This window comes from Accipiter gentilis, chromosome 9 (genome assembly GCF_929443795.1).
Source record: "Accipiter gentilis chromosome 9, bAccGen1.1, whole genome shotgun sequence".
Taxonomy (NCBI): Eukaryota; Metazoa; Chordata; class Aves; order Accipitriformes; family Accipitridae; genus Astur; species Astur gentilis.
In genome coordinates, this window is record NC_064888.1 from 13,020,788 (window position 1) to 13,044,443 (window position 23,656).

Below are 23,656 nucleotides of genomic sequence, written 5' to 3' on the forward strand. Positions count from 1 at the left end.
AAAATGTAGTCTGTTGTGTCTCTTAGTATCAAATTCCTAAAAAGTAATCACCCTGTCACATGGCTTTCTATAAAATTACTCACAGAATTACATGGTCACAAATATCAATACATAGAGGAGCTTAATTTTATGTTTGTGACACAAACATTTTCTAAAATAAATTTCTAAAATATGTTCTTACAGCTTTATACCTATGACCAATACTAAAAGTGCTGGTTTGGCATGACTAAGAATGTTGCAGTGTATTGTTGTTAGCATATATGATCTAGTAATTGAATATCCTAAAGCATGTTGTGTATGGTAAGCTTTTAAGGGTGGACTAAATTCAGGGACATTTTGTATTCGTTCCAGTTAGAACTAGTGAGTGCATAATAATTTCAGATTACTTAAACCCAAGAAAACTGTATCATGTCCATCTTCTGTATTTCAGTAGATCAGAAAAAATATTAAGACACGCCCCCCCCCCCCCCCCCGACTTATATCTGTAAATATGCCCCTTGTAAAAGTGAAACAAGGATGCTGCGGTTACAGAATTGTCAGCTACCAACAGTGTTGGCCCACGCTCTGTTTTTGGCTTGGCAGAAGTCAGTAGGAACCTGTTGTCTCTTAAAAAAACCTCCACGCGGAAAGAAATGTTCTCAGTCTAGCTCCTAACAGCCCTCAGTGTCAAAACCTGCCTTTAGTGGTAATCTGCATCAGTAGAGACAATAAGCACTGAGCTCGGTCTGGGATGTAACAAGTTCATGAATCCCCAGGAGAAGTCCCTGAGGAGCAACAGCACTGAACCTCACTGGGAGCACAGTAAAGACAGCAGCTTTGCCCTTTGCAGGCAGGATTTGACTGCTGCTTTGGCTCCTCGATGGGCTCTAAATTCTTGCAGGAAGCAGTTGCCCACGTAACGCTGCTCTCCAGGACCTTGGACAGCAGCTTCTCTCAGGCTGTGTTGAAATTAAATAGTAATAAAAAAGTAATCTCTGAAAGTGGATACCAGTTTGAGTCAGAAAAGCCCTTGCCAAAATACGCTTTCAGAGCAGGCACAGCACATAAATTATTGAAAAGCTTTGTTTCTACATGGTGTGCCAAGTTGGCAGAAATGCAAATTTAAAATTTAGAAGCGATTGCTAAGGAGCTGGGCAAGAAGAAGAAACTAGAAAGAGAGGAAGGAATTAACAGCATTTATTTCTTTTAAAGAATAAATCTTGAGCTAGTTCTCTTTTTCATGGCAATCTTACATTATTTATCTGCCTTTCTAGGTCAGAAAATAGGAGTACATTTTATATGTGACACTTTCTTGTAATCCAGTGGTACAAACCGGACTCTCACAGAATGCTGCAATATTTTACTCTGCTGTCCTGATGCGTAGGGGGATGCATTTTAGGGTCCTTTGTGGTTCATGTGCTGATATTGTGCCTGGTGAGATCCTCATGTCTTTTTGAGAAGGGGAAAATAAGAGAGCACAAAAATAATACAGGAGTAAAACTAAGTAACACAGCCGCTATATCAAGAATATTAGAGATACTTCCCTAGGGAGAACTGGACTGATTTTTCATCCTTTTTAGAGTCTGCCGTCTTTTTCAAAGTCTCTGTTCATCCACAGAACTTAAAGGAAAAGGCACTAAGGCTATCAGGATGCACTACAGTAAATTCTGACCCACTACTGGGAGAAGGGGGAGCGGAAGTGGGGCTGACAGCTGTAATTAAAAAAAAAAAAAGCCACTACACTTCTATAATAAAAAAAAAGCAACTGAGCAACATCTGACTGCTGCAGAGAAGTCATCTGATTAACATGAAAAAAATTTCCAAGAATCTTCACCTGCTACCCTCAATCCTTTGTTCTTATTACTCCTTTCCATACAAAGAGAAATAAAAGTAGGCAGCATTTTCCACCTTGTAGGGAAAAAACTTGTAGCTCAGACTTCAAGAGCTGGTAATGCTTTTGTACTTAAGAAGACCACAGCCAGATATCATTCTCATGTTTTATCACCATGTATCACAGCAACTTCTGCAAGGCTAAATCCAGGATGCTGGCCCTGAACAATTAATGACAGTTTTCCATGTGTTCACACTGTAAGCAGAATGTGGGAGAGCAAAACTTACATTAATGACGTGCTACTGGTAGGTCATGAACATTAAGATATTTCTGCAACATCACACAAAAAAAAGCCTATGGCGGCACCATGACCTCAATTCAGGTATGCAAGCCTGTGTCAAAAGAAAAAAAAAAAAATAAAAAAAAAATCCAAGCTCAGGTAACTCCTTTCACCACTGCCCAAGGAAGATTAATTTTCATCCTTATATAGAGTTTCACCACAGAAGGACAGCCATATTTTGAGCAAATTAAAGAGTAAGTTCTCGCACAGGATTCAGATGTATAAATAGTTAGGGGTATGGTTTTAATATAATTCTCAGTGCATACCAGCAAGGCTTGCTGTCAGTACCCTGTACTACAGCTTCCTTCCCCATCTTTCCACTCTATGGATCCACTGAAGTGAGATAAATAAGTTCCTGGCTCAGGCATGAAATATGTCTTGAATCCATTAGTGGCTATGCCTGAAGAGTTTGCCAAGAGGTAAGTATTAGGCTAAAAGTAATAGCAGATGCTAAATCCAACATAGGATTCAGCTTGTGAGGCAAGTACTGTAGTGGCACTGTAGCCGTCTGACTTCAGATGAGGCAGAAACTTAACAGAAAAAGCAATTTGTCAATGAAACAGTCACTATTTGCAAAGTTGCTTAAAGAAAGCTCTGTCAGTGAGGTCATCTGTGTTTGACCTCACCACAGCAGGTGTTCATATTGCAACGGATAGTATCAAGATTTTTTGTTTTAACAGATGCTAAGTCCATTTAGCTTTTAGATAGTAAGTATGAAGCCTCCAGCAATATATAGAAAGCTCCTTCACATGTCAGTTTGTTTTAAGTATTTGTAAAATTCTGATCCTGTAAGGAGGGTAACAGGTCAGTATAACACTCTAAATAAATTAATAAATAAAATAGCAATAATAAAACAAGCTGCCTGGTTCCATGCTTCCAGGACTGTGTGAATTACATGATTACCATGTCAAATGGAAGGAAGAATTAAAACTGGACCCACAAAATCCCCAGTGAAGAGCTGGCTGAAACCCAAACAGTTATGAATTTTATGGCCTGAGGTTTATTCACCCAGTTACACTTTCAATTTTTGACACACGAACAGCAGAGCTTAAGAACGTGAGCCAGAAACGTTGGCATTACTGCAGCAGTCCGTCCTCTCTCCCCAGTTGCTCAAGTTCTGCTTGTCTTGATACAGACTGGAGAGAGCAACTCTGTCTCCCCTGTGCACCTGAAGAGACAGACAAGCAAAATATTAAACAGCTACAGATGCTGAAAGAACAGCAACTGTTCAGTCAGCTCTTTGGGTTTTTTTTTTTTACCCAAAGCCTTGCTTGTAGGACAAAACTGATGAGAATGTCTGATGATTATTTAAAAAAAAAAAAAAAACAACAAAGGAAATCTGTCTGATAGGAGCACGGCTAAAGCTTAATCTATTTATGTAACAAAGCAGAGGCAAACTGCTGTTAATATGCTAGAGAGGCATAGAAATTTCTGCTAATCTATCATCAGGGGACAAGCTGCTATTCTGGCACAGTGAGGGCTCACATCAAACTACCAGTCTGGCAACCCTTTTTGCTCAAATCCCTCACATCCCCTGTTCTTCCTAAGACGGGCACTCCTCACTGTTACCACTCCCAAATGGCTGACATACCAGAGCAGAGCATGTCCTATTTCCCTTTTTTTCTTTCTCAAGTATGGAGCTACAGCACAAGACTTCTCCTTTGCAGTCAGTGCGTGCATGGGGCATGGTTTCATCACAGCAGGAGAAGCTTCTCCCTACCAGGCTGGGTGAGAGAGGGCATGGAAGAGCTACGTTGTTGGTAGGAGTTGGTGCTTATTGCTAGATTTACCTTGACAGGGCTCTCTTGTCCAGTCTTCCTCTACCTATGACCAACTTGGTAGTTGCCTTGTTTCATCCTATTCAAGTAGGCAATGCCAACAAAGCTTCACGGCACAGACTCAACAGTCAGCGGGGAAAACAGCAAAGCTCTACAAGGTTCTGCCAATGGAGTGATACCACAGCACTTCTCTGTATAGAAAGACCAGCATTCTTTCAATGGGGAGACCACGCCAAACTAAAGAAAACTCCTCCCTTTAAACACATCACGCTGAAGGACTAGGCTTAACACGAAAGTTCATAAAGTGCCGAGGTTCCAGGTCACAACGTTCATTTTCCCCGTGAGCTAAGCACCTTGGGAGAACACACAGAGTTTTATTGCAATTCACAGATCTCCATTGCTGACCACAAGAACAGAAAGGGAAAGAAAAAGGGTTTCTTTCCCTATTACACTTAGACTGCCCCACACTGCAGGCACTGAGCTTGTTCCTTCCAACAGCAGTGTACTTCTTCAGTGCTGTTCCAATTAAACAGGCCAAAAAGAGTTACAGAAGTGCCATCCCCTAACCAGGTTTACCAGATGCAGTGAAACCCGCCTACGTGTCTGTCACTTCACAACACAGTCCCTGCATTACGGCTCCTCCAGAATGCAAGATAACAGCTAGCAGAAAGGTCTAGAAGTTTTCAATGCCATTTTTCAGGCCTAAGAGATGCAAAGGAGCTAGGTGAGAGTCCACCTGGGTGTCTTGACAAAGACGTAGGCAAGAAAACTTTCCAAAGGTCTGTTCAGCCAGTAGAAGTCAACACACCACAGGTCATGATGAGAAAAGGAGAAAGGGAGAAGCCACAGAAGAACAAGCTATCACACAGACCGCAATAACTTTAACTTGGGGAATAAAATGGAGCCCCTCATCCCACCACAGGTTGCCCCCTTTGCATTTTCTTACCTTCATAGCCATGCTTTATAGGTGTGTTCCCTGGACACGTAGTAACTGTGTGACTGAATTAGCAACTGTGTGAAGTACACATTAAGGGATGTGATTGTCAGGTCATCTGCTGTGACTCCATGGCTGTTGAATGCAGTACAGCCAGGGAACATAGACAAATCCATGTTCTCCTAGAAAAGTTAAAGCCCATCAGTAGCTTTTTTCCAGCATCATTTGCAGCTGATGTCCCCTGTCTAGGTGGTGCCATCTGTTAACCATGTCGCATCCATGATCTCTTGAAGGAGGCTAAAAGGACTAAACCATTTCAAAAGTAGAGTAATATTGATACTGGAAGGAGACCACTGCAGTGCACTGACATCCTATATCCAAGTGACTTCACTTTCAGAGTGATGGCAATGAGCAGTGGGGTTGCCATGCAACTGTTCAGCTTGGCAATCCCTCAACATGTTTCCAGTCTCATGATCTGCATTGTTCCAATAAGACATTCACCTGCGTTGCCCCTGCTGAACTACATTGTTAGATTTGATATGCTGCTCCACTTTTACAACGTGGTGCCGTGGGAGTACTCGAAAAGAGTAGACAACCACCAAATTCAAAGCAAGTGCTGCTCTGCACTTCTCCTGGGAAGAAGTGAATGGTTATCTCCCCTTCCGTTCTTCTCCCCTACCTCCCACCAAGCTTTCTACTAAACACAGTTACATGCAGCATTTGACAACAGAGCTGATAAATTATGTGCTGCTTGAATTGAAAATGTGAAGGATAATAGGGATAAATATCAATGCATTCACAGATGACACAAATCCATTTCATCACTTTCAAGGCTTTTTGGTTTTACTAAGGGATGACTTGCATGAACTAATTCCTCAGTGCATTGTCTTAGAAAAAAAAAATCTCTAGAAGAATAACGGACTATGCCTAAGAGGTGGCTGACAGAAAAGAGGAAAAAGAAAAACAATGAAAAACCCACAAACCCCAAAGGGAAACATTTTAGGGGCATGAAAATCTCTCAACTGAGAAGTTTAGTTGAAAATTTTCCAGTTTCACTGAAACTGGAAATTGAGTCTGGCTTTCAGGTAACTACAATTTATTCCCATCTGACTAAGATTTATGTGCTGCCGGAAGTACTTTCTTATGACTTATCTATAATAATTACAGGTGAACACTTCTGCAACAAGATGAGTCTTATTGTTGGCTTCCATTAAACACGGAAGTCAGTCATCTAAAAGCTGTGGCAGACTGCTGTCTCTTGTCAACACCATCACTTCCGAGGGAAATAGCAATTTGGGTAATCCATAACCCTTAGTTAAAAACTCTAATGTAGCTCTATTGTCATTCCCTGGTATTGAACCAGTAATTTTCCCAGAAATCCCTCCAGTGTAAAAAACAGAGAGAAATCTCACTTTAGCTATAGATGTTGCCAGTGGAAAACTTCAGAGAACACATGCTATCAGAGAGAATGCTCTGAGATCAAACCTCTGACTTCAAACTGAGGGGTGCAGGGGGTTTCATCACTGCTTTGAGCTTGGTTTAAAGTCCTCCACATTTTTTCCTCCATTTGTACGTGAAGAGCTCTGGACAGTACTCTGCAGGCTCTCACAGATGTCCTGTGCAATTCTCAGCTATTGTGTTGACCTTTGAAATTTAAAGCATCAAAGAGCAGCTTTCAGTTGCTAGCACTAGACACTGCCTGAACCTCTAAGAAATGGAACAACAACCTGCCTAAGCACTATATTGCATCGACAGACCTGTAAGTTGTGACTTTTTAGGATACTCTCCACACGCAATCCACCAGGATACACATTCAGGACCGCTTTTAGAAAGTTAAACAGCCCAGAGAGGTGTCAGTGGGATGCTGCCATCAGAAAAAGGAGACAGACTATGTGGCTGAAGGAAATGCAGATGTTTCTAAATGGCACAAGTTTGCATTTCCATTTTTTCGCCATGTCTGAAGTTCCTGCTTCCAACTGAGGTTCATGCTGTTCCAGTGTAATGTGTGGGGAACATGCACATAGCAGGGGATGGAAAGAGATGGGGAAAGAACCACAGAGTCACCCATCTTTCCTGCACCCTCTCGGATGGAAACGCACACTCTCTCCACATGCTTCTCCTGCCCTCTCAACACAGACATTGCTGTTGTGCCTCTTAATCCCTCTCCAGGCTTTCTGATCTCCTGGTGTACTTGAGGGCCTCCCCATGTCTTTGGGGGCCTGCTGTGAACTCTGATATGATTTGCTGCCACCCCTCCCCAGCTTTCTTCAGCTGCAGCAGCAGACCACACAACTCCTGAAAGAGAAGCTGCTCTTCACTACTAGTCACTCAGAGGCAGGAAAACGATTGCAACTACAGAGAAGTTGCATACATTCATGTATTTTTAACAGGACTCGGATACAGGTGGGCTTTAGGCTATGGACCATGGAGCCATTTCTGGTGCTAGCCCTTGCGGTTTGGGCTGCAAGTGGGAACGCAGGACCAGTCAACAAGCAACTGCATCTCAGAATCCTTTTAAGGATGAGAATTGGGTTCAAAAGGAACCACCGTCACAAGTGCTTGATTTCACAGATGCAACTAATCCTGTTGCACTGGCAGATTTCCTTTGGACTACTTGGCCTTCCTTGGCTGACTCTCCTCAGCAAGGAGGTCCTGACGTACTGTTCGTCAGAAACACGCAGCTGCAGCGCAGGACCCGAGGGTGGCCCCTCCTGACACACAATGGTCTGGCACTGGCACAGGTAACATCCGAAGAGCAACTGTAGAGAACCTGTCCTGTGAAAACCGCCCACAGTTATTCTTCAGGGCCCCACTTCCAAGATGAACGAAGCCAAAGCCACGCAGCTAGGCCACTGCTCAGTGCGGCAGTGATCTATGCCGTGGTATTTGTAGCAACTCGGAACATAAGGCAGTGCAACTGGGGGACGGAGAGGAACTCTGTGTGCCTTGCTGAACAGCTCAGAGAAATGGGAGCTGAAACAAGAGCCAAGCCAAATGGTTCTTTCTCTGCGACTCATATGACAAGCAAATATTTTGATGTCAGGAAAAAGCTGATGTTTTGCTGCCTAGAGGCAACCAGTTGCTTTCTATTAACATGTCATTTTGTATTGAGTCCTGTGCAAACTGGAACAAGACAGTTCCAGACATCTTGAAGAAAAAAGTGGAAGCATTGAAAAAATTTATATACCTATGCTAGCTATGTGCTGATCCAAACTAAACTGTATTTACATCTTCAAGAGTGAAAAATTTATTGTTTGTATCATTTGTCACAAAAAAAAAATACCATGAGGTATATTTATGGCATGAATTCTTTAGTTTTGAATAAATGACAAACATTCTTAGTATTAGAGATGGAGCTGAGCTGCATAATAAGGCATTAAAGTGCACTTTTGCCTGTTGACATCTCTTTTTAAGGATAGAAATTAAAATGTTGAAAATAAAAAGCATCAATATTCTTGAAGGTTATATCCAAATGGCTCAGTAACAGTATGTAAATAGAGAATTAATGTCATAATGTAGATAAACTGTCACATTTCTAGAGGAAAAAGCTTGGAAAGCAAATATGACGTGTGTGTTTGTTCATTAGTACTAAATTAGCACAGCACAATATTAAGGACCAACAGTAATGCTGAATATAAATTGAAGACTATGTTTGCAGGTGTATCTGTACTTATATATATCAAGAGTAATTGCTAATATGATAACTGTTGAAATAAAGACTGCTGAAATGCTTCTAGGATTTAACTGAAGCAGTAATACCACCATTTTAAATGTTGCTTCAAAATCTCTTTCACTATTTATTTCTGAGAAAAAAAGATATCTGAACATAAAAGTTTGATTTAAATCTTTCCTCAAATTTCCAGTTTTTCTTTACTGAGCTGGGGGAGGGTAAAGAAGGAAAAAGGGACATTTGCTGGAAGTTTCTGCATTTCTTAGTTGTATTTATTAAGAAGTGAAAGGCACCTAGGTGTTCACAGGTACCATGTGCAATAAAGGCTTGTTGAATGCACGGGATAACTTATGGACTATAGGAAGCAGCTGACACCTGACAGATATAAAGGCAGGTAATGATCCACACTGACAAGCGCTCACCAAATCTCTTCTAACCAATGCAGGGGCCAGCAATACAAACCGTGTCACCAAAAAGCCTGTCCTCAGGAGATCTGCAGCTCAGCTGTGCAGACCCAGATCACCTGCCTGTGCCTCAGCAGTTGTATCCTCGGACTGCTGAAACTCCCAGTGCTGTTGTCATTGCACCAGATCACACAGCGCCTTGGATTTTGATTTTGCTTTTCATTTGCAAGCAAGAGTTTTTTCCTTCTTCTGTATCATTCACAAAACCTTTGTATTACATAGCCATACCCTATGTGTTAAGGATTATTTAACCCTTAAGCCATACACACACTGCACAATATACTTTTGATATTTGTCTGATAAAGTGCTAAATAGAAATGACGGGAAACTACGTGACACAAGAATCCCCCCTCACTGTTTTGCACTAGCATTCACCATTGCATCAGACAATGCAGAAATAACCACAAACGGTTAAAGAGAAACAAGCCACATGCCTCTCAAACATCTGAACAGACACTTATTTTCCAGACCCTACATGCAGCCTATTATCTGATTCACCTTGCTGGTCTGCTGTAGGATGTTTTGATGCCATTTAAACATTTTACCATAGCTGGCAGCAGCACACTTCCAATGCAAGTGACCCCAGAAATAGCTATGGACAAAATACAGAGAAGTAAAGAATATTTTTGACTCTTATGAGTTAAGTAATACAGTCTGGCAGAGAGATGGTGATAGTACTTCAACAAGGAAGATCAGAACACAATTATGCATGGCCAGAAATCTCTTCAGTAATGATCCATCATGCTGTCCCTGGCTGCTTTACATGCAGAAAGATCATCTGCTTTAATCTTCCTAGTCTCCAGATCCACACAGAGCATCATATATTATGCAAAAAGGTACTTTGGGTGGCAGTATTGAGTTCACCATTGCAGCAGGCTTTATTGTAAGGGTTTGGGGTTTTTTTTGTGGTGTTCCCCCCCCTCCCAAGTCTACACTAGACATCCCCTTTCAGAAAACTGTTTTGAAGTCTTTCTGTCCCAAAGGAGAGGGTTCTTGCTACTACTGTTTCTCCTTATATCGTGCAGCCTGCACACACACAGAGATCCTCGTTCCCCCACGCTCACATACATGCCTCTGTCCATCATTGCCTGTCTGCTGTGCTGCAGACCCGGTGAGATCCTTCAGTGCAGAAAAGCAACCAGCATGATGCAGACTTTTTCATTCCCTCCTGGTTGAATGATTTAATCAATTCACCCAAGATGTCACTTGAATTTTATTTTTTTTAATTTTTTTTTTTTTTTAAATTAATCTCTTATGGACTCAGTGCATTGTGTGGTAAAGAAAAGCAGTGTCCTTTAGCAGAATTCAGGAGGTTTTCACCACTGAACAAGATGCATTTTCTGCAGACAAGTATTCTTGACAGCACTCTATGCTATACTCTACGGGGGGTGGGGCGGCAGGGGGAAGACAGTCTTGGGCTCATTACAGGCTTCTCTCTCACCCCGAGTCCTGTAGCTGCTGCTGCAGAAGGTCAGGAAGCAGAAGCCCGTCTGCTCCCGGCAGACGTGGGGACAGATCCTCACGTGGAGTAAACGGACACAGTTCCCTGGGAGTAAAAGGCATTGCACCGTGCTACACCGGTGAGCAGCTGCCCTAAATTCTTGCTTCTTTTTCTTCTGAGCCACATAAATTTTGTTGACATATCCCTAAAATTGCTTGTGAGAGCGGAGTGCGGCTTCATTTACTTCCACAGAGTTGCCCCAGATTTTCAAGGAGAGGAATCCATGCCCACTTCCTCACTGGCTTGAATATTTTTTTGCCTGTACAGAACGGCTATGAACTCCCCCGTGTGTGTAAATGAAACAATCTACCTTTGCACCCACACAGGATAAATGGAAGTGACTTGCCAGGGGCCAAAGCAGCGTGGAGCCGGGCTCAGAGCCATGCATGCTGAAACGCAGCCTCTGCCAGCCTTCCTACCTGCCTCCTTCAACAAGGACAGCTTGACTCAAGAGCTGATTTTTTTTTGTTGTTATATTAGCAAGGAGCTAAAGGCTCCTGAGAGACTGTTTATAGAAAGTGCTTTTGAATGTATGCTTCAGCATAGATAGCTCCCATTTAAAACTGAAGATGGACCTTTTATCAAAAGATGTGACAGGCTATCTTAAGGGTAACTGTCACAGGTGGAGGTATAAAAAGAAGAAAAAACCCTTTTCTTTATTGTTTCAGTTTTCTTGTAATTTTACCAAGCATTTAGAGGGTGAGATAATGTCAGATACATCTGTCTTTGGCATTTTTAGGTATGTATCACCTTGGAATCTAAGTGCTCAGGCAATATGTGATAACATACTTCCATCTCCTCAAGTTTCTCTCTCATCTTTCTTTTTTTTTAATCTCAAATGAGTTCAAGTAACTTCTGATTTTGCATTTATCTAGATCTGAGGTACAGAAGAAAAGGTAGGCTTCTATAATTTAGCAATTGGTAATACCTTTACAAGTATAGTTCAAATGAGCAACTGAATTAGGAACCAAGGAACCAAATGCTTATAATTTTCTGAGTATAAGAAAGCATTTCAAATGATCACATCACTGTCAGTTTGCTTGTGTATCCTCTGTTCATCAAAAGGAGTATCTGGAAGCCTAGCTGTCCTTAAAATTATACAGAATAATAAGTCCACCTGCACATAATGATCAAATGTCAGTATAAGATCACAACCAGAAGGGTTATTGTGCCGTCACACAAGGACCTGTCTGACTCCTATACAAAAAGAAAAATTAACAGGCCTCCCAGAACAAATTCACCCCCACCATGCCATAACATACCAAAACCCAGCAATGCTGCTGAGAGGCAGAAGAAAATCTACTAGAGGATTACGTTCCCTAGACCTGAAAACTCTGCCCCCAGGATGCTGCACAGCAGGACAGGCAATAGCTTGTGCTTTAATAGAGACAGAGATCTCTGATGACTGTCATTCAAAAGGAGATCAGAGTATGTTCAGCTAGTCCTTTTCAGGTGAGCACATGCAAGCTCTTCCAACTCACTAGAAGCTGTGCAGAGACTCAGTTGGATATATCGTCTTAAATTTGGTGTTCTGCTAATACAACAGCATGGCTGCCAACTGGCTCAGAGCATGGGTCAAGCCTGCTCACATCAAACAGAAATGAAATAACTTAAAGCAGACAAGAAACAAATGGCCCAGATATGAACATGTCTTTGAAATCTGCAGTGTTTGAGTTTTAGACCTTAACTTGGCCTATCAAAACATAAATAACACTTGGTACCTTTGGTTTGGATCCAAACCATCCTAAAGTACACAGATTTTGAGCAGGATTTTGAAATGGAAGTCTCCTTTAGCAACTGAGTAAGCTAGCTAACATATACATGTAATCATCAGGGCAGGGACACCACCAGGTGACGACCATAGGTCCTTTCCAGACATATTGACTGTGATTTTCTTCATCACTGAATTCTACATTCCCCATTTCTTTGATTAGGTACAGCTGTTACTGCACAATTTGTCTGGCTTTATCATCCCTCCCGTGTTTGATAAAATGGCTGCCCTGCAGAAAGCATATAAAAAGTAACATATTTGTGATGCTGATAACATCTTTATTTGAAAATCAGCCTCTAGCCAGAGAAGTGCTGGTCTCTAGTAAGTTTTAAACCTCAGTGATTTATTTCCATCTCTTGCCTAAAGCATTTAGCCTTGCCTTATTTGCAGGACAAAGGCTTCAGTAAACTCTTGAGGAGTACCCTGGGTGAGGAAATGAGAAGAAACTCACTTCTTCAGAGTCTCCAGTTCAGGTGCATTGCTGTTTCCCTCTTCCCTTTTCCCAGGGACCACATCCGCTTATGGGCTGACTCGGTCCCTACCTTCTGGGCAGAGCACTTAGCAGTGTTACACCTGTGTAACAACAGGGTATGAGCAAAACCTAAGACTGTAGTTCCAGACCTAATCTTCCTCAAAAAAAAAAAAAAAAAAAAAAAAAAAAAAAAAAAATTACTGAACACCACCTTCTGCACAGAGGAGGCAAATGTTTTAGTTTTCAAAGAAAATGAAAATTCCACAGAGTGATTTGAATTTGCCCCTCCAGATCTCTGAGAACAGCCAACTCATGTGACACCCAGTGTCACAGGACAGACGCAAAGCACTGGCTGAACCAGGGAGCTGGAAAGGGGAGTAGAAGAGCTTTAACCCCAAACAATCAATGCAGATGACTGTTTCTGCCATTAAACTCAGTAACAATGTGCAACAGCAAAAGCTGAAGTTAATTTTAGGTCAGTTATGAATATAGTATGAAACAGAAGTACGTTTGGATGTACTACACAAAAGGGAAAGTAGAGATACTTAAGTGGGTATGCCTGTTCTCTCCCTGTATTAATGATACATCATAAGATCCAAGTTTCAATGTTCAAAGAGAAAGAGGTAATTCTTTTAAAAGATGTTAGATGGTACTAAACCTAGTCCATCTCAAAACTTCAAGTGTTTCTCCCCAAGGAGACAAACATAAAAAACTCAAGGAGAGTGCAGTAAACACCCCTCAGAATGAGCAGAAAGCCACGCTATTACTAAGAGAGTGAAGTGCCATACTTAATATATTGTGCAAACTTAAAAACTACAAGACACTGGGCTGATGCGTGAGCCTTCTTCCCCGCCCCAAGGAGGGGCCGTCCCCATTTTTGTTCTCTCAAACACAGTAAAGAACTGGGATTTCCCATCGATGTTTGCCTGTGGCACACTGCGTGCTTAGCTGGCGTGACAGCTCACATGGTAAAATCCCTAAGGTGGACAAAGGGTTACTGCAGTAATGTGCATGTTTGTATTATACTTGGCTTAATATGGGCCATGTTCTTTGGCCTGAGAAAAAGAAGTAATGGATTAAAAAAAGGAAGCATATTGATGAAGCACTTCATTTACCCCAAGCCTCACTGTATTCACTCAAGGCCCAGACTAGCATGTTGCCACCTTTAGGTCAGTTCTCATCACAGAGTGTATTAAGTATACACTACCTTAGATATTTCATCAGCACTTAACTGGGAAAACACTTCCATCATGATATGGAAGAATCACAAGCTGAGTGCTGTTAAGAACTCTGGTCAACATGGAGCACATGATGGTGTGTCCAGTTTCACAAGAAGTCAAAAGTATGCATTACACGCCTGAACCCTGATATCAGCCTTCATTTTACTATTCCATACATTCATGATTTAATTGAGGTACTTCTCCTTTAGAGGCTAGGGCAAGTGAGATCATAACAAGCCTAGACAATAGCAGGAGATTAGTAACCTTTGCATCTGCCCAGACAGCAATACAGGTCATATATACAGTGAAAAAACAAAACAGGCAGCAAGACTTGTTCTGTTCGACTAAATGAAGGATTGGATCCATTATGCTTCTGGTGTTTACCTAGCTAGATCGCATGTATATGATATTTTACACACTATCTGGTTCACCACTTGGAAGCTGCTCTCCTCTAGGAAAAAAGTATCTTCTCTGTCTTACACTATTTGTACTGATGGGGTCAGATGTTAAAACACTCATGCTAGAGTGCTGGCTGCTTGACGTACATTCTTTATGGATACCATCTTTCCAACAGCCAGGGCTCGATAAAGGTCAGTTGACCTTCCCGAGAACAGTTCAAGCAGCAGAGGTAGCAAAGAGAAACAAACCCACACAAATTCACAATTCTTTTACTAGAGTCATTTGTCAGGACATACAATACTGTTTGTTGGGAGGAAACGCTTCCCCTGCAAAAGCTCTCAAAGCTCTAGGAAACCACCGTTCTGGGGGAGGAAGGTTGTTTACAAAGCATTACTACCAGGCAAGGATTGCATAGGCATGTAAGGATGTACATATGAAATCTGCTTCCTACCTGGAGCGGAACAAGAACCTGAGGAGAACGACTGTGTGAGTTTAGCTCTCAAGAACAGAAGAGAGGTGCAGCTTGCTCAGCGCTCTGGAGACAAAGCCAGTCTTCTCTGCATACACCTGTCCAGAGCCGGCCAAGATCAGTGCAGAGACTCCCATTGACTGTGGGAGGCTGTAACCCATGGATCCAAATGAACATCGCACTTCACGAGATGCATCATTTAATGTTTTACTGCAATATAAACAGTAAAATAAAAAGCACTAACAGAGTAAGTTAATTCTACTTTTAGAAACAATCGCTTTCATGCAACAGCAATTACCCATACCCGAAAGCTTCAAGTGCTGTTTGGGTGCATACCTAGTTTCTGTATACTAATGGTAATTTAATTCCCTCAGTCTGGCATTTGGATATCTTACTGAAGCACCCAGTTTTCAAGAGAGCTTTCTATCTGCTGAGGACAATGCGCCTCTTATATAAGCAGAATTTTTTTTGTAAAAGAAGTCTTGCTTTTTCTGCAGAGATTCACATGCCCATGTACATAAAGATCCAACCATATTATGGATGAGGAAGGCAAAGGGATGTACAGCTGTGGCACCACATCTGGATACATACACTGCAACAGACACATAAGAGGAGGGAGGAAAGCCCTCAAACTTTCTAGAATCTGCCCTGAACTAGCAAGACCATTCTATCCAGAGTTAGAGATTGCATGTACAGGCCTAACTAGGCAATGACACAAAGAAGTATCTAGGATACAGGAGTGTCTAGGAAAAAATCAGAAGCATTTACTAATTGCCAGTTAGACATGCAGGAGGCATGGCAGGGTCTTACTTGAGATCTCTCTCGATCATCTCACACCATCTTTCTAGCTTTTTTGGTGGAAAAGCTAAACTAGCTAAACTACAGTTTGGTCACTGAAGGGTGACAGAAGCCCAAACTATCATAATAGGCAAACATGCATTACAACAACTACAATAGCAAAAGACCACAATAATTGTTATTGCTATCATTATCACACAAAGTTGAGCACTCCGCCAGCATGGCAACAAAAAGTACGTTCTTTACAGGGCATTCTGTATGAAATCCTCACTGTGTTTTTCTTTTTCCATGTATGCCAGTAGAAAGTCAATAATGGTTTCAGTTAACAGCCTCTTGATTTGGGAGGGCAAAGCCTTAAAAACCTCCTTCCCATTTTGCCATATCCATTGGGACCAGGTTTCACTCTGTTCGAAACAACAAAGCACAATGGAGCATTTGTAAATGTACTCTATCTTTTGTAAATAAATCTGACAGCATTAGAGATAAATCCACAGTCCCTTGAGGGCGAGATCAGTGCACAGTTGCATGCTTGTATGAGTGTACACCTACCATTAGTCTGAAAAGTCGGAACCTACTGACATAATGGGTAGTTGTGATCAAGGCAGAATAAAGCTTTCTACCCAGTTCCTAAATTTTTCTGTCACCATTAATCATCTCTGTTTGGAACAATGTTTCTTGTTTACTAGCAAACAACTGCCTGTAGACAGGCTAAATATTTCTCTATCAATGCTACAGTACACTCGTATCAGGATTCAAACCTGAACTGCCAGAGAGATGCTCTTTCTCCCTTCTCTCTCCCACAAACTCAATGTGCCTTCTGTAAAGCTGTCTTTCTCTGACATAGACCAGCAGGTCTTGTCTGCCTAAGGACCCTGTCCTAAGGGTCTCCCGTTTCCTTTACACAGGCTTGAATTAATGAGCCCCCTGCCCAACACTGGGCAAGCACAATTAATCAGCATCACTGGGGGTTGCCGACACCCGCTAAGGTGCACCGCCAAGGTCACAGCCCTGATGCGGAGAGAGAAAAGCACAGGGTGTCACTCTGGTGAAAGCCAGAGATCTGAAACTCTGCTTCTTGCAGGTGTTGTGCTGAAGGTATTTATCTTCCTGCTTTCACTGAACCGCGCTGATAAACAACACACCTTAGAGAGCTGGAGGAGGACAGCAGAAGAGTAAAACTGAAACAGAGTACAGCTGATGTTATAACGGCAACTCTCTGGCAGCTGCCTTCAGAGGTTAATTACCTTTCTAAAGAGTAACAATTCATCTTTTCACCCATACCATAATATCCTGCAGTGCTAATTCTCATTTTGAAGACAGGAAAACTAATGACAGAGAAAAGGTTTAATATATGTAACTCAAAAGAAAGAATAAATTTGCCATAACGGGGTATTAGACTCCATCAATAAAAACTCATACCAGAAGATCACAACTCAGAGTATTCCCAGAACATAAATAATTTCTAGGATACACCATCATTAGCAAAACCCATCAAGCTTTTGTTTCAATAAACAGCATCTGCCAGGAGCACCTTCTCTGAAACAGACAATATTAGACAAAATTTGGCCTCTCATTTATTAAAGAGGCAGGCTTCTGGGCTGGTGTCTCAGGAGTCTTCTGAAAGCTTTAAAAAACAAAAAGAGGCCTTTTGAAAGAGGCTCATCTCATTTGATGCAAGACTTTCCATCTTGAATACTCTAACAGGTGTTATGATAGCACTAACGTTCTGGACATGCTGAATATCATTTGACAAAAAGCACCCTTACTTACTCCCAAATCCTCCAGCTATACTAAACAACTACATAGCCACCTTCTCGTGCAGGGTTGCTTCTCTCATGACCAATTCCATAAGTTACTTAATTTTGTACTCGTTGCCTGATTAAAACACCCATTAGCTTCTCTTCTGCTCACCCTCACCCCAACTCTATTTGGTGGTGTTAAAAAAAAAGGCTAGCAGCCAAAACATAATGCACATCATGACACGAGGTTTCCTCAAGTCAAACATAGGCAGAATGATACCAGGTTTTCCCCCAAGCTTGTGGTTTTTTCCTCACTGTGCTGCTTTTGTGCTGTATAGCTTCATGGCCAAAGGGCATTGGTGTGTTTATCATAGAATGGTTTGGAAGGGACCTTAAAGATCACCTAGTTCCAACCCCCCTGCCATGGGCAGGGACACCTTCCACTAGACCAGGTTCCTCAAAGCCCCATCCAACCTGGACTTGAACACTGCCAGGGATGGGGCATCCACAACCTCTCTGGGCAACCTGTGCCAGTGCCTCACCACCCTCACAGGGAAGAATGTCTGCCTTACATCTAACCTAAATCTACCCTCTTTCAGTTTAAAGCCATTAGCCCCTGTCCTATCACTACATGCCCTTGTAAAAGCTCCCTCTTTGGCTTTCCTGTAGGCCCCCTTTAGGTACTGGAAGGCTGCTATAAGGTCTCCCCGGAGCCTTCTCTTCTCCAGGCTGAACAACCCCAACTCTCTCAGCCTGTCTGCATAGGAAAAGTGCTCCAGCCCTCTGACCATCTTTGTGGCCCTCCTCTGGACTCGCTCCAGCAGGTCCATGTCCTCCTTATGTTGGGCGCTCCAGAGCTGAAGGCAGTACTCCAGGTGGGGTCTCACGAGAGCAGAGTAGAGGGGGAGAATCACCTCCCTCGACCTGCTGGTCACGCTTCTTTTGATGCAGCCCAGGATACGGTTGGCTTTCTGGGCTGCAAACGCACATTGCCAGGTCATGTTGAGCTTCTCATCAACCAACACCCCCAAGTCCTTCTCCTCAGGGCTGTTTTTAATCCCTTCATCACCCAGCCTGTATTGATACCAGGGATTGCCCCGACCCAGGTGCAGGACCTTGCACTTGGCTTTCTGGAAGTTCGGGAGGTTCACATGGGCCTGCATGTCAAGGTCCCTCTGGATGGCATCCCTTCCCTCCAGCGTCTCGACCGCACCACACAGCTGGGTGTTGTTGGCAAACTTGCTGGGGGTGCACACAATTCCACTGCCCACGTCGCTGACAAAGATGTCAAACAGTGCCAGTCCCAATACTGACCCTTCAGGAATGCCACTCGTCACTGGACTCCACTTGGACATCGAGCCGTTGACCACAACTGTTTGAGTGCAACCATCCAGCCAATTCCTTATCCTCTGAGTGGTCCACCCGTCACATCCATGTCTCTCCAGTTTAGAGACAAGGATGTCATACGCGGACAGTGTCAAATGCTTTGCACGAGTCCAGGTAGATGACATCAGCTGCTCTTCCCTTATCCACCAACACTGTAACCCAATCATAGAAGGCCACCAAATTTGTCAAGCACGATTTGCCCTTAGTGAAGCTATGCTGGCTGTCACTAATAACCTCCTAATTTTCCATGTGCCTTAGCATAGTTTCTAGGAGCATCCACTGCATGATCTTGCTGGGCACAGAGGTGAGACTGACTGGCCTGTAGTTCCCTGGGTCTTCCTTTTTTCCCTTTTTTAAAAATGGGGGTTATGTTTCCCTTTTTCCAGTCAGTGGGAACTTCCCTGGACCGCCACAACTTCTCAAATATGATGGATAGTGGCTCAGTCACTTCATCCGCCAGTTCCCTCAGGACCCACAGATGCATCTCATCAGGTCCCATGGACTTGTGCACCTTCAGGTTCCTTAGATGGTCTCGAGCCTGATCTTCTCTTACAGCGGGAGGTTCTTCATTCTCCCAGTCCCTGCCTTTGCCTTCTGTGACTTGGGCAGTATGGCAGGAGCACTTGCCGATGAAGACTGAGGCAAAAAAGTTGTTGAGTACCTCAGCCTTCTCCATATCCCAGGTAAGCAGCTCTCCCATTTACTTCTGGAGAATCTTCCTATTTATTTTTTTTTTTTAATGTTTTTAAAGAGGCAGCTGAAAGATGAAGTCATCCTCAGAGCACCTTTGAAATACTTTTTTCAACTAACTCTAGCCATGCTGAAATAGCCATTGCAATACCACAAGCAGACTGCTTTACCTTTTCAGATGCTGGAGTGGCAGGAGCGAAATGTCCTCTAACTTATTGCTGAAAATGATAGAAAAGTCAATGCAAACTTAGTGAAGAGAGGGCAGTCCCATTACAAGAAAGTCATTTTCAGGCTCTCCTGTGGTACTAACTTCCAGAAAGCAAGAAACAGGATGTGGTGGGTAATGCCCTGACAATTGAAAAATGTTATGTCAAATATTCCCGTTAGAAATTTATTTTAAATTAAGTGTGATATATGTAGAGAAGCTGGAAAGGCCTGGTATCATATCCAAGTACTTCCCTGGATTTTTACAGTGAGCAGGTTAAGGCCAGACCTGTACCCCTGAGAAAACTGTGAGAAATGAGACAAAAAAACGCCAAAGCTGACCAATTCAGCAGTGCCTATTGATTTTCTCTGCCTCAGGATTTGTTGGTCCCTGCCAGGGGGACGTCAGCAGCGCCAGCCGATGGCAGTGCTATCCCATCAGCATTACCCAATGCCTCTCTGGCCTGCTGCTTCTGCACGCCTGGACCTGAATGACCAGATCACAACAGAGCCAACGGCACTGCGAAGAACAAAATCCAAACTCTCCAGATTTTGTAGTAACTAAGAAAGCTGATCCACAGCTCGTGTCTTTGCAAGATGCTTTTCTCTGCAATTTTCTTCCCTAAGCTTTAGGTACATGCACCGCTCAGAAGGACATTTCAGCCTCAGCACAGCAGCAAAGCTTGCCTTGGATGCTGCTTTCATAACATTTCAAGATGGTCTGACTTCCTTCATGGACGTGTGAATCAAGAGGCCTCCTTTCTGAGGCACAGGGAAACACCAGCAGAGACTTCTCCAGCATTAACTCTTTCTGATCTTGCACACACTCCAAAGATAACAGATAGGAGCTTTCATCCAGCTCTGCAAATGGATTAGCAAGCAGCAGTTCCTGAATATTTTAAATTCAAATGATATTGAACTCAGGTTAAACTCACTGCTGCAGAAAAAGTCAATAATGTTTTCCCATCTTGATTTTTCCTTCCTCTCTTCTCATTCCTCTCCTACAGCTGCTGCAGGGATACTGACTGCAGTTGGCAGTATAACCTTACTTATGACATGCTCAGGAACAGATGTTTTTCTTCACATCTACCCCTCCTCTCCTACCTTTGGAGCAGAATAATGAGATACTCTGCAGCTCTGGTTCAGAGCATGGTTATTAAACAGCTAGGGAAAATGATGCTGGCGTGGCAAACTGTGTATCGCTGAATCACTGCAAAACACGGTGATGAAAAAATAGATCTGCTCTGAAGGAGAAAAATGACCTGTTTTCAGTCAAGAGCTCTTTCCTGTTAACCAGCCCAGCCCATCAGCAAAGTATTAGACAGTGTACACAGCAATTTGTAGGCTGCATAGAGGGCAACAGTTTGTGCCTAGAAGCTGTCACATACCTCCCTGGGTGGATGTATCTACCTAAGGGCCATTCACATGATGAAGAATTTATGAGCTGTGATTATTAGGGATTTGTTGTTCTTTTTTTTCCCTGCTATGCTTTAGAGCAATGGAGCAAAATAATACAGAGTTTTCCCACAGTTTCCCTTGTGCAGGATGTTGATTAAAGCCCTGTAGCTCAGAGAAAGTCTTCCCAGGTCCTTCCTGTATGCCCATTCTTCACAGGCAGAGCACCACTTTCCAGAGACACTGGCTAATTGCTTTGCTCTGAAGATTAGTTTGCGTTCCATAGAAAAATACTGCATCAAAGGGAGGGAAAGGCCGACTTGCATAAGCCCCTACATATCTAGCCTGACCACACAAACTTTTGAGAAACATCTTATGTCTCCATCTCTGCTGTGAAAGGAAATCAATCACCTGCAGTAGCACCTTTTAGGTAGTTTTACGAGGTTCTGCGACATAGGAGATTTCTTTTTCTTGGGTGAAGGGTGACCTAATGGAAGCTGTCTTAGCAGAACCTCCGTGATGCCCCTTGACAGAAGCAAGCAGGAAATGGTGGGCTCCTGCTTCCTCACCACGATCACCTAGCAGGGAAACTTGAGAAGCCCATGAGCAGAAAAACATGGACCTTCCCATTCCTAGCATGCTGGCTGTGTCATTACTGCCAGGGAAAGCTGCTCAATGATGACATAGCATATAGGACCACAGGGCTTTTCCAGTTCTCACCCCTTTATGACGGACAGCCACAGACCTAGGTCTTTGTGTCCTGTGGCCCAGGACTGTGCTACTGACTGTAGCTTCTCTGGTCCCTAGGACTATCCAGGAGGGCAGGAAGGGAAGCTTGAAGAGCAAGTTGTAAACTTGAGTGAAGTAAGCAAATTAATTGGAAGATTTTTATCCCCACTCTCCTTCCTGTGACACCAATACACAACACAAAGAAGGATGTAGATGCAGGATGCCGGCATCAGTATGTTGTGTCTCTCTCACCTATTGTGGTCTCTATCACTGCATTTTCAAGGTGCCTCCTAACTACATGCACCTTCCCACCTGCAAGATAAGGGCAGCTCTGACAACAATAAGTGACTTGTTAAATGCCACACAGGAGGTCTGCATTACAGTCATGCTTTAGCCCCAAGACCATCCTTCCTTTCTGCGCTTAAAACATGAGCTGAATAGACTAAGTCTGCCTGTATCCTAGACAACAGCTTCAATAGACTACAGCTGCAGGCAGGAAAAGGCAGGGAGAGATGAAGCATAACTCAGACCTGTACCTAACTTAAAATGGATTTGGGCCAGCTCTCCTCTGCCTAAGACTTATCCAGTGCCTAATCAATCTGGGAGCATTTCTTTATTGGTTCATATATGGGTCTTTTATGCAACCCGCCAAGAACACCAGGCTATGTATCTCAGTTTAGGAGATTATAAATAAATAGAAGTGCCTCATTCTGCTCTTTCAGACAGAAAAAAAAACCCCAGAAGTAAGAATTAGTACTGTGCTGTGACAAGTTAGAAGCAAAAAGGAGTGCCTCCAAAACTAATTCCAAACAAAACCCTAAAACTCATTCTTAACCTAATAATTCAAAGAACATAAATTATCCCTTTTCCTTATCCCCACATTAACCACTAGACCACAAGGTTTATTTTGCAAGTTTCTTTTTTGTTTTCCTAGCATCTATATACACTGCAGGTATATTCTTCAGATGTTCTGTATGAGACTAAAAATGTGTGTTTCCCTAAGAACAGAGATCTTCACATGATTCCTTGACTCCAAGAATAAAGTTTAAGGAAAATTCTAAGACATGGAATAGAATCAAAGGAAGAGAACCACTGCTTTAGAATGGTCGTTATAAGAGATGAACTTGGAGATATGAAAGCAGAATCACTTCATAAATATGAACTTCTATTTAAGACATCCTCAAGGAAAAACCTAGGATATAGAACAAAAAGGCAACATTATTCTTCATTTGGAAGGGAAAACAGAAAAAAAATTCCAAAGTACTCCTTGAGCTGGTGTGGTAAAGGAGCTAAGTGTCACTGGAGTCATTTTACATTTGGACAGCATAACAGTCAATGGACAGACAGAAGTCTCTATAAAGGAGAAGTGTCAGAAACAAAAGGCAACTTTTCATCCCTTCCTATAACCATAAAGAGAAACACACTCTTCACTTGTCCTCTCCTTTGATTATTTTAGAAGGTGATAGGCTATAATGTTAAGGTTTTTTCTAGATGTCCATTTCATCACATTTATCATATTAAATATTCAGTTATGTCCCTTATATATATATCACCCCCCCCCCCCCCCCCCAAGGGCCCTGGTTGGGTTGTATTCTGTTGTTTAATAGCATACCAATTAAGGAGCCAACCATTCTCTCACCTTCATTTTCTTTCTCACATACCTTAATCTAGATTCAGTGTGTGTGGGAGTGTAAATAAGTGCTACTACTCCTTTGATAATCAGCAAATTGTTACCGCATTAGAAGCCACAGAAGGCATATTATTGGCTTACAAGGTAGATGCAATGGATAGCTATAAAAGGAAAGTAAACAATATGAACTTTCTTTTCAAACTCTATTATTAATTTGAGGAGTGAGGGAGGCAGACCACTTGAAGCTGCCAAAACAG

General features: G+C 42.6%; 1 long non-coding RNA gene across 2 annotated transcripts in view; it reads right to left on the bottom strand.

Moving 5' to 3' along the window:
- LOC126042536 (uncharacterized) overlaps positions 1 to 23,656 on the bottom strand; it is an 81,675-nt gene that overhangs the window by 28,399 nt on the left and 29,620 nt on the right. For both annotated transcript variants that reach the window (XR_007507212.1, XR_007507211.1), the window contains exon 3: positions 14,811 to 15,038. This is a non-coding gene — a long non-coding RNA (uncharacterized LOC126042536). The remainder of the gene's footprint in view (positions 1 to 14,810; positions 15,039 to 23,656) is intronic.